This window comes from Triticum urartu, chromosome 3A, assembly GCF_056163025.1.
Source record: "Triticum urartu cultivar PI428250 chromosome 3A, HENAU_Tu73, whole genome shotgun sequence".
In the NCBI taxonomy this organism is placed as follows: Eukaryota; Viridiplantae; Streptophyta; class Magnoliopsida; order Poales; family Poaceae; genus Triticum; species Triticum urartu.
Window position 1 is genome coordinate 731,499,316 of NC_141875.1, and position 11,593 is coordinate 731,510,908.

Genomic DNA, 11,593 nt, shown 5'->3' on the forward strand with positions numbered 1-11,593 from the left:
ATACGTTGGGAGGCGAAACAATAAGCCCCTATATTTCTATTTTCCGGTTGAAACGTTTTGCTCATGTGTACGCAGTGAGTGTTAGCAACCATAGAAGACTATATGATGGTTGAGTATGTGGAGCTCTTTCTTAGACTTCGTTGAAGACTTTGTTGAATAAGTTGAATTACAATTGCTTGGTGACTGAGAACATAGGTTGTTGAGTTTCAAGAGGATTCATTGTTTGAACCTTATCATGTGAATTGGTTGCTACTCTGTCATGATGAGTTTTATGAGAAACAATTGCTGTTATGATGCTAGGAAAAGTAATTGAAATTTTCATTGATCAAACTTGTGCACATTGCTAGCATTCACACTTCAAAATTATTTTCTTTATCATCTACCTACTCGAGAACGAGTAGGAATTAAGATTGGGGATGCTGATACACTAGTAGAAAACGGGCCTTTTGTTCCAGTTCTAGAGGGCCTTTAGTCCCAGTTCTGGAACCGGGACAAAAGGGTTGGGACTAAAGCCCCCCCCCTCTTTTGTCCCGGTTGTGTTAATAACCGGGTCCAAAGGCCCTCCACGTGGTCGCTCTTTGTGCATGGGCTGGAGAACCTTTAGTCCTGGTCGTGTTACCAACCAGTACTAGAGGCACCACCTTTAGTCCCGGTAGGTGTTACCAACCGAGACTAGAGGAATTTTTTTAAAAAAAATTCAATTTTTTTTTTCAAATTTTTAGTTTGTTTCTCATGTTCTTCCGATTTTCAAATCTTTGAATTATTTGACAATTTAATCTCTAATCACCACTCCTCTGATCTCTAATCAACACTCATTCAAAATCGTCTAACTTCCCGACCGGTCACCCATCCTCTCACTACCCTTAGGTCTTGATGTCACATGATTTAATTTTTTGAATTCCAGACAATTATTAAAATAAACAACAAGGATAGACAAACAACAATGATTAATTTAAAAACTCAAAAAATACTTCAAAAAATGGAAAAAAATTACAAAACAATTCTTTGAAAAACAGAAAAAAATCCAAAATAATACAAAAAGTTCAAAATAAAGTAAGTAATAATAATATTGAATTTCAATGAAAATAAAGTAAGTAATAATATTATTAACATTATTATGCCATTTTTTGATTTAATATCTTTAAATCTGTAAATCGAAATTCGACAAATAATATATCCATTATTACCAGAAAAATATGACCATGATGTCACACGCTTCACTGTTTGAGTTTGAAATTATTATGCTAAAAAACATTAATTATTTAGTAACACTAATATTTATTGAATAAGTAGTTTGACCATATTTCATTTTTTTAACTTATATTAACTGAAGAAGTTTTGTGTGTTCAATATGAACCATTCAAAGCCACATCCTTTAATTTCAACTCTTTTTGACTTCATTTGCTATTTTTTCATGCATTTAATGATTCTTTGAGCTAAATTTGCCTGAAATTGAAAAGCACTATAAATGAACTCTGAAAAGGTTGGAAGTCGGCATGGTATCATCATTTCACCCAACTAGCTTGTGCTAAAAAGTTGAGAGGGTTATGGAAAAAATTGAATGCACTTCGTGTCCAAACTGGACCATCTCTTTCAAAGTAACAAGGTTTAGGACGAAAACTCAGTTGTTACAAAGACATTTCATTTTTTTAATCTTATTTCAACTCCGGAATATTTGTGTGTTAATATGAACCATCCAAAGCCACATCCTTAAATTTCAACCCTTTTTGACTTCATTTGCTATTATTTCATGCATTTAATGATTATTTGAGCTAAATTCGCCTGAAATTGAAAAGCATTGCAAATAAACTCTGAAAACCTAAAACCCGGGACTTAAAACGTCTAAAACTCTATTCTAAACAGTAAACACTAAAGGTTCAAACCCTACAACATAACCCTAAACTTGGAAATCTAAACCCTAGCCCCAAACCCTAAAACGTCCAAAAACTCCATTTTCCTTTTAGAATATTGTCATTCCAAAAATTGTCCTAAACCCTAAACCCAGGACTTATAACGTCGGAAACTCTATGCTAAACAGTAAACACTAAGGGTTTAAACCATAAAACCTAACCCTAAACTCTGAAATCTAAACCCTAGCCCTAAATGGAAAACTTAAAAAATTGTCGAAACGGAAAACTTGTTCTGCAAATTTTGATATATTATTTGTATTTTTCTGAATTAGGATGATTTAGTTATGATTTTTCCAAGTTTAATGTGGTAAAAGGCTTTTGTCCCGGTTGGTATCTCGAACCAGGACTAAAGATAGACATTTAGTCCCGGTTAAAGACACCAACAGGGCTAGGAGAAAAAACATTTGAAAAAAATGGAAAAAAATGAATTTTGATGGACCAGAAGAAACCTTATGGGCCAGAGCTGCACCTGGGGGTGCCCCCCGGGGGGCACAACCCACCAGGGCGTGCCTGGGCCCCCAGGCGCGCCATGGTGGGTTGTGCCCACGTCGGTGGCCTCTGGCACCCTCTCTTTGCACTACAAATCACCAAATATTCCCAAAACCCTCGGGGTTAACCTAGATCAGAAGTTCCACCGCCGGAAGGCTCTGTAGCCACCGAAAACCAATCTAGACACCGTTCCGGCACCTTGTCAGAGGGGGAATCTTCACCGGTGGCCATCTTCATCATCCCAGCGGCCACCACGATGAGGAGGGAATAGTGCACCCTCGGGGCTAAGGGTTTGTACCAGTATCGATGTGTTTAATCTCTCTCTCTCTCTCTCGTGTTCTTGAGATGCATAATCTTGATGTATCGCCGGCTTTGTTTTCCGGTCTCTATCTTGTTGTGATGAATTGAGTTTTCCTTTGAGATTTCGTTTTATCGGATTGAATACTTTTATGGATTTGAGAAAACTTGATGTATGTCTTGCATATGAATACTCGTGGTGACAATGGGGCATCGTATTGATTCACTTGATATATGTTTTGGTACTCACTCGCTTATTCCCGAGGTGGCATTGGGGTAATCTATGCATAGGGGTTGATGCACGTTCTTGTCTTTGTTTCTCCGGTAGAATTTTGGGGCACTCTTTGAAGTTCTTTGTGTTGGATTGAGTATTATGAATCTGAAATTCTTTGATGCATATCGTATAATTAACTCATGGATACTGGTGGTGACATTGGAGTATCTAGGTGACATTAGAGTTTGTTGATGTGTGTCATATGGTGTTATTTTAGTATGAACTCTTGATTAGATTGATTAGAAAGAATAGCTTGCTGTTATTTTAGTATGAACTCTAGGATAGATTGATCGGAAAGAATAGCTTTGAGGTGGTTTCGTACCCTACAAACAATTCTTCTTATGTTCTCCACTAGATAGGAACTTTGGAGTGATTCTTCATTGCATATTGAGGGATGGTTATGTGATCCAATTATATTAGCATTGTTGAGAGATTGCACTAGCGAAAGTACGGACCGTATGCCTCATTTTCAAGTATTGTAATCTTTTGTTACTTGCTACCTTGCTCTTTTTTATTGTTCCTGTTACAAAAACCAATATCTATTATCATTACTACAATCTTATTACCATCTCTACGCCGAACTAGTGCACCTATACAATTTACCATTATATTTGGTGTGTTGGGACACAAGACACTTTTTGTTATTTGGTTGCAGGGTTGCTTGAGAGAGACCTTCTTCATCCTACACCTCCCACGGATTGATGAACCTTAGGTCATCCACTTGACGGAAAATTGCTAGTATCGTACAAAACTCTGCACTTGGAGGCTCAACATGAGTCTACAAGAATAAAGTTGCGTATCAGACATCATGGGCCCACAGGCCTGACCGGGCCCTCCTAGGCCTGTAAAGCTTCCGCTTTTGCGATGCAGAAGGCACGCCGTCGGCGTCGCTGCCCCCGGTCCGAGCTGCTCCTCTACCTCACCACGCAGAAGACAACGAAGCCACGTTGGGAACTGACCTGCTAAGACCCAGATAGGGCCCGCAGGACCCAGATCTGAGCTCGGGACGCGCCACCGGCCACCCCGCGCCACCACGCCGCCCTGCCACCACGGAGTAGCACTACCACCACGTACGCCACCGGCCACCCCGCTGGGTCACCGGACCGCTGCCTTGCCGAGCGACACCGCCACCTCCCCCCGCCCCGAGGTGGGAGGACACGCGCGGGAAGAGGAGATCCTGCCGCCGGCGACAGCATGGGAGAGGTGGAGGGAAGAGAGGCCGAGGGCCGAGGCGAGGGAGCCACCCCGGCCGCCTGTCGAAGAGGCAGCGCGAGGGCAGAAAGAGAGAAGGGGAAGGAAGGGCGGGGGAAGGGGGGCCCGGATCCGATCCGCAAGCTGGCGAGGGCCACCGGATCCCGCCGGATACGGGCTAGGGAGGTGGCGGCTGCGAGGGTTTCGTAGGGAGGGAGAGTCGCGAGAGCACGAGCTTGTCTATCTGGATAGCCTCAAAACCTCCATTCCACCTCCTTTCCCAGGTACTCCTCCACAAGGGTTGGATAGATAGGATTGAAAACAGAAAATACTCTTTTCCACACATTGGGTTGTTAGCAGATCTGGTCCGGAGAGACCTGTACCGTTTGCCAGAAAGCCCACGGAGAGGCCTTTAGCTGAAAGGCAACACTGGTCGGCGGAAGAGCGAATGCACAATTAGCACTAGGGGGCGCCTGAGGTCATCTCATGCAGTGGGCGGCGGAGTGGCTCGCCAAGGTCACATGTGGCGGAATCAATGGGGACGCGTGGTACTATCGATGGGGTCAGGGCGGTGTCACCGAGATTGTCGGTCGATTCCCTGGGGTAGAACCGGATGCGACACAGGGTACCGTCGATGAGGTCAGTGCATCACTCGGCATGGGTGGTTGACCAGTCTCGCATGGCAGCGTTGCTGCGCTCGCCAGATTACTCTCGATCGAGGAGGGTCGGGCTAATGGATATAGGCTGCTGGTGGACTTTCTATTTTGATTAGGGTGAATAGTCTGTTACGGATGGCAGAAGGGGAAGCGAACAGAGGATGTACGCGGGAACTGTGCCTTTAAAGATTTTTTTCTCTACTAGGGTTGATGTGGCAACTTGTGGTCGGGCTCTCCAGTAACCTGGTAACTGAACAATGATGTGGCAGGGCCGCTGAGATGAATAGGCTGCATGTCAAGAGATATAACATAGTGAAGATGTGCTATTTAGTTATTATATATTGGAGATGACCATGTTTTTGTCTGTCCACTCTGCTTTCTGGTTGGCACGCTCAACATTTCTACATTCATGGATTGTTTCCTCATCTGCTTGATAGGCCCTGAACTGAGTCCGGTAGGAAGAACATGTAGTATAGTACTATGCACACCCTGTCTGCCATCCATTTTCCACCTGACCTGATAGAGTCAGGCACCCGGCCCGTTCACGATTTTTTTTAAACACAGTACAGATGCAAGCAAAAAAAAAGGATTTAGCATATCACCGGGGGTTGGGATCCTGGGCTGGCTTTGATGTGGCGCACTGGCGCTCCCACCGGTTGTTGCTGACAGCCTCCTGCAGACAAAGGCATCCTCTACAGGATCGCCGTTCGTGACCAAGGCCATTATTCCAGCTCCTGGGAGGGCAGCACTGAGCTTGTCGGAGGGGACAATGAGACCGTGCCCAAGCCCAAGAGTGCCACATCCAACCAAACTCAGGAGCTCTTCTCTGTTCTACACAATAATAAGACATCCAAACAACCTCAGTGTCGGTGCCTGGTCATAGTCTATTTGACACAAGTGGTGGGAATCAACGGCAACAGATGGATCAATGAATGACCTGCCTACCATGCGTCAATTTCGTTCTATATTACTTTTGCCATATTTCGGCAGAATATCCAACCATCCTTTAAGAATTCAGATAGACTACCGCTTGAGTTGGACCAATTCCTCTAGAGGGTCTTTGATTTTTTTTCTTTCGGTGCATAATTGCAATGTTAACTGCATAAATGCAAGTCTACAAAACTACAATCCAAAAACTGGGATCAAATATTCTAAATTTATATTTGCATGGATGGAAAGATAACATCCATGAAATGGATACCATCTTATAGATAGAACCATATTTTACTAATTAAGTATAGTGAGACGGCCAAATCTTTGTGATCTCATTTTGAGTAAGATGGAGTAAATATTCTCCAGCCATTAGTCTATATCTATCTATATCTATACCTACTATTAAAGGGAATAGGTATTCTTGGTTTGGTTTAGTCCTTTTCGTTTGGTTTACACATGTTAAGCGATCTGGGCCAGGTACTTGTATGTTGATGGGCCTTTTATGGGCTTTCATAGAGAGACCGCGAAAAATAATTGGGTCAAAATAAATCAACATTGTGGGAATTGAACACAAGGCCTCTTGTCTATCTCTTAGATGTAACTAATCCTTACTCACTCTAAATATACGAGCGGCAGTCATCATGTTTAATTTTTTTTGCGAGAAAAGGAGTTGATATTAAAACAGCCAAATTACAGAAAGGTCCACACAAAAAAGGAAATTACAGCCAAGCCCCTCTGCAACCCGATTACGCCGGCACCGTGGACGAGCCGATGACGCGTCGTTTGCGGCTGCTCGCTGACGCCTTGGATCAAAGCAGCCCCCAGGCAAAATGGGAAGTCTCCGATCAACGGTCCCTGAGGACCTACACCCATGGCTGTCGTCGTTGTCGCACCGCTCAACATCGCCTTCCTTCTCCAGATTTTCAACCGTCGGAATTGCCATCCCTCGATCTCTAGCACGGGGAAACCATGCACGGCCGCTTCACCGAGCAGCGAGCACAAAGAAAGGAGCTGGTCCACAGCGGAGCTCCACCGGAATTTCGCCGTCAAAGGGGAGACCAACACCTGCAAAAAGCCGATCCAGTCGTGCCACCGCCTCCATGACGCCACCGGCTGGCTCCCTAGGCACACCTACACTATGTACACGTTGCAAATAGGGCCTCCCCCGTCCTCTCGCCGCCGGAGCGGCTGGCGGAGGGCGACGGAGCCGCCGATTCGGCAACGGCAAGGTGGAGAGCCTGGGGTTCGCACAAATCGCCCTTCGTTCATGTAGATGGGAAAGGGTGAGGTCCAAGACTCATGTTTAGAGAGAGGACTAAAGCGGGTGAGGACTTCATGGTAATTAATGAAAGGGTTATGCTTAAATGCCATTAAAAATGATTGTACTTAAACTGAATCAGTGGGGGATTATGCCCCGCAAAGAAAATATGAACACGACTAAATTGCAACGTATTTTTTTATGTTCATTTTGTAGAACGGCGATGTTGCGTTGCAACATATTCTTCATAATGAATCCGATGTTGTTGGACATTATGCTTGTGCAAAATATCAATTTTCTCCGTTGCAATGCACGGGCATATTTACTAGTCTATACATAAAGACTAGAAAGCATGGACACGGCAGGAATTGCCGATCTGCCGTTCTGATACGGCGGGATACGGGGACACGGCCGGATACGGCAGGATACGCGTGTCCGCCAGTATCCCCTGATTTTCGATTAAAAAGAAAGAAAGAAAGAAAATGAGGGGATACGGTGGGATACGTCCGTGATACGGTTGGGATATGGCCTGGCCCAATAACAGGCCCAAAACCAAACCCTATGTTTTACATGAGTCGCACGCATCTCTTCCACACAAAAGCGATGTGCTCCCAGGTCGCAGCCTCTCCTAGATCGAAGACGCCACCGCCGCCTAGACTCAACGCCGCCGCCGGCGGAGACACCTGCACTCGACCGGCGACTGCTACCCCACAGCACCAGCAGGCAGCAGTCTCTCCTCCCAACGGCAGGTAACCCTCCCCAATCTCCAAACCCAGCAGCCTCTCCTCAACTTCTTCATCTCTTTTATTCTGATTCCTTCCATTGAACTAATGGATGGTGTGCTTGCTGCTCTTTGAATGATTGTAGTAATCATGCTGCTATTTGAATGCTTGTGCTGCCGGCCTGCTGCCGCTGCTGCTGACTTGATGTTGCCTGTTGCTACCCATGTCATGTTTGCTAGTTACTAGTTGAATGCTTGTGCTGCTGTTGAACTTGAATGATGATTGATGAATACTTGCTCCTTGTACTGCTTGATGTTAGGTTGCATGGCATGGGAGGACGAGGATCAATCAAGGACTTGATAAAAAGAGACACCAAATGGGGCAGGATTCTCTATTTTGATTTCTTTCTCATTAATTTTCTGTCTTAACTCTATATTACATGGCATATTTTTATTTTATTTTATATATACTTGCCGTATCCCCGAAGGGCTGTTTCTGAAAAATGCCGTATCCCGTATCCCCGTATGCGTATCCCCGTCTTTCCGTCCCCGTGTCCGTGCTTTTTAGCATAAAGATACAATGCTTCTAGACGCCCAAACCAAGTCAGGAGTAAGAAGTTTGTGTCTTCTCTTATGGAAGGGAAAGCTATTCTTCTTTGCCTTATGGTGCTTGTGTACATAGGAAATTCCATTCATATTGGTAAGAAATCGATCTCCCCATCCCTCTAAATATTTCCGTTCTCCTATCAACCAAAGTAGGATAATATTGTCACTTAAACATCATGAATATTTTCATATTTTTTCCAATTTGGACTTCTTTTTATGGTGTGTCTTTTTCTTTACAGATAAATGCAAGTATCTAGTTCACGCGCAAAGAACAACATGCAAGGATGTAACTGCTTCTATCGGCCGTGAGTGCAATCTGTCAAAATGCCAGGGGACCTGCAAAGATTTGTTTGGAGCGGAACTCACAGCCTCATGGTGTATCAACCCCGTCCCATACTATTGGCATTGTAGGTGTCGTATCTGTTTATAGAGTTGCACTGAACAATCATGTCGAAAAATGGACAAATGATGTGATCCAATAATAAAATATTCCAGTGACATGCATCTAAGAATACATAACGATTGCCAAATTTAGGTGTTCTATTCGATTTTGTCCTGTGCGATATTGATCTCGTAATTTTAGGTTTGCATGGCCTCCTGATATATAAGTTAAAAAAACAACCTTATACGACATGAATGAATCGACCTAACTATACCGGCCGTCCCGTTTCTGATGGGCCCAGAACACAAGGAAGTATTATATGTTTCTCTAGTCGGTGAGTATGTTTAGTGGTAGAAACTTGTAGGATCAGATATCGACCAGAGCAATGTCCTAAAAAAAGATATCGACCAGAGGTGGTGAATGTGAATTGAATAATTTTAGCAATTTCTACAAAACAGATAGAAGACCAAAGAAATAGATTGTTAAAATCAAAAGGATATTGGCGAATGGAAGAATAACTCAACAAGAAACTATACAACTTAGTAGCATGCGAGGCAAACTAGTAAGATACAAGTGCATAAATGCCTACTAGCGGCGTTCAAAAAATGTATTTAGTGGCAGTAGATGCCGTTGCCGCTGGACTAACATCCACACCCAACGCCAGTTGCATATCTCTCATCTGTGGCGTTTGGCATGCAACGCCACTAACTCACAAATTATAAGTATTGCACCATGGACAGTCGATGCCAGTAATAGAAGTCATGTGCCATGTGGCTGATGCTCGCTTTGTCCTGTGGGTCCCAATGTCAGTAAACACCTACTGTCAGATAACCCCAGCATGTTACACTAATCTAGTTAAAACATTAATTAAACTAAACCTTAGTCAAACATTAAATATTAAACTAGCTGGCATCCACATTTTACACAGATTTGAACATCAGTATTGAAATCACAAAATTAAATCTAACTAAAACTAAAAGGTGCGCCCGATTCCTCGCCTGCACATCATCATCCGAGATGGCGACAACGGCCTAATGGTCATAGACGGAGCTTAAGTGCACCACATTGGATGGAGGAGCAGTCGGAGCAGGAGTTGGCTGGCTCAGCTCCTATAGCATCTCGTTGGGAGGAAATGACTTAAATATCGCCTGAACCTAACGAAGTGTGTGCGATATCCACAGCTCCTTTGCGTTGTGGCATGTAGGAGGCAGTGGCGGAGGTAGCACTGCTAGGAAAACCCCTACAGGCAACCACTTAATAGTGTTGCGGGTTAGTAAGGCAGCGCTACTGCTACTTAGGAGTAGTGCGGATAAAAACAACGCGCTATCGGTAGAGAATAGTAGCAGCGCGGGCACAGACAAACGACGCTACTACTGAGTGCTCCCCACCATGCCCCCAGCACATGTCAGTAGCGTGGGCTGTTGAAGACCCACAAGTATTGGGGGTCAATCGTAGTCCTTTCGATAAGAGTGTCGAACTGAACAACGAGCAAAAGGAATCAATAAGTGGTTTTTAGCAAGGTAGTCTCTGCACGTGATATAAAATAGTGGTGACAGATAGTTTGATAGCAAGATAATTTGTAGCACCTAACAAGTAACGATAGTAACATGGTGCAACAAGGTGGCATAATCCTTTTTATAACAAAGTACAAGCCGGAACTGTTTCTTATAGTGAGCAAAGCGTTCTAGAGGACACATGTGAATGTTGTCTAGTCAAGTTCATCAAGATTCAGACTCGTGTTCACTGTTTTGATAAGTTATTATGTGGGTAGACTGGTGGTACTGAGTTGTTCTTACTTGAACAACCCACTTATCAGTACTAGGGAAAACTTTATACACAAGAATTTTAGCAGTAGCGCTGGTTAAAAAAGGGCGCTAGTGCCTCATAGTAGTAGCGCGTGCACGTGAACCGTGCTACAGATACGGATGTAGCAGTAGCACTTCTTCAGGGAAAAGCGCTACTACTAAAATTTCCACTACTAAGCCGATATGTTACAATTAGTAGTAGCGATCTTAGAAAAACCGCGCTACCGCTAAGATTATTGTAGTAGCGCGTTTACCGTGAAAAACACTACTGCTAACGAAAATAAAATAAATTGAAAAACAAGTAGAAAAGGAAATGAAAATGAAAGAAATAGAAAAGGAGAAAGGAAAAAAATAAAATATTAAGAAAAAAAGCAAAAAAGGAGAAAGGCATAGTAGTACCGTATGTTCATGACAGTCGCTATAGATAATAGAACAACAGCGCGTTTTTTAGACCACCGATATAGAAAGGGGGAAGGAAATAAGAACAGAAAAGGAAAATAAATAGCTATATCAGTAGCGCGTTTTGTAAAAAGCGTTATAGCTTACTTAATAATGGCGCATTTTTAATTCCAGCACTACCTCTACGTTTGACTTAACCCCCGCGCGATCCCCCCCAGGCCACCACTTCTCCACCAAATCCCTCGCCCCACTAGGTCGTCATCTCCTGCCGACGTTGACACCCCCGGAGCCACCAGAGTCGTGCGCCGTCGACGCCACCAGAGCCGCACTGCCGCATCAATGCCACCGGAGCCACCCTCGACGCCCTAGCCTCCCTCGCCACAACTGCCTCCCTCGCCGTCACCGGAGAGCCCCTGCATCCCTTGCCACCACTGCCTGCCTCCACTAGTGCACGTCGGTCCTAAACAATCAGTTTTTAACCCTTTCCGCGACGGCATTTGGAACCGTCGCCAAGTGAGTGTGGGCGATAGGGGGGTCCTTCCCACACGACCCAGAAACCGTCGGGGATAGTGCCCCTACAGTACTCCTACTCGTTTCTGCTCGCATTGCCATCACAGTCGGTATTCTATGGTGCTACGTTTACGTTGCACGGTCCATCACAAACAGTTCACT

At 44.2% G+C, this 11,593-nt stretch overlaps 1 long non-coding RNA gene across 1 annotated transcript; it reads left to right on the plus strand.

The window, feature by feature from the left end:
• The first annotated feature begins 7,646 nt into the window (after positions 1 to 7,646).
• On the plus strand, positions 7,647 to 8,839 carry LOC147982354 (uncharacterized). Its single transcript, XR_015600041.1, has 3 exons — positions 7,647 to 7,757; positions 8,050 to 8,429; positions 8,575 to 8,839. It is a non-coding gene; the product is annotated as an uncharacterized LOC147982354 (long non-coding RNA).
• Positions 8,840 to 11,593: the final 2,754 nt, after the last annotated feature.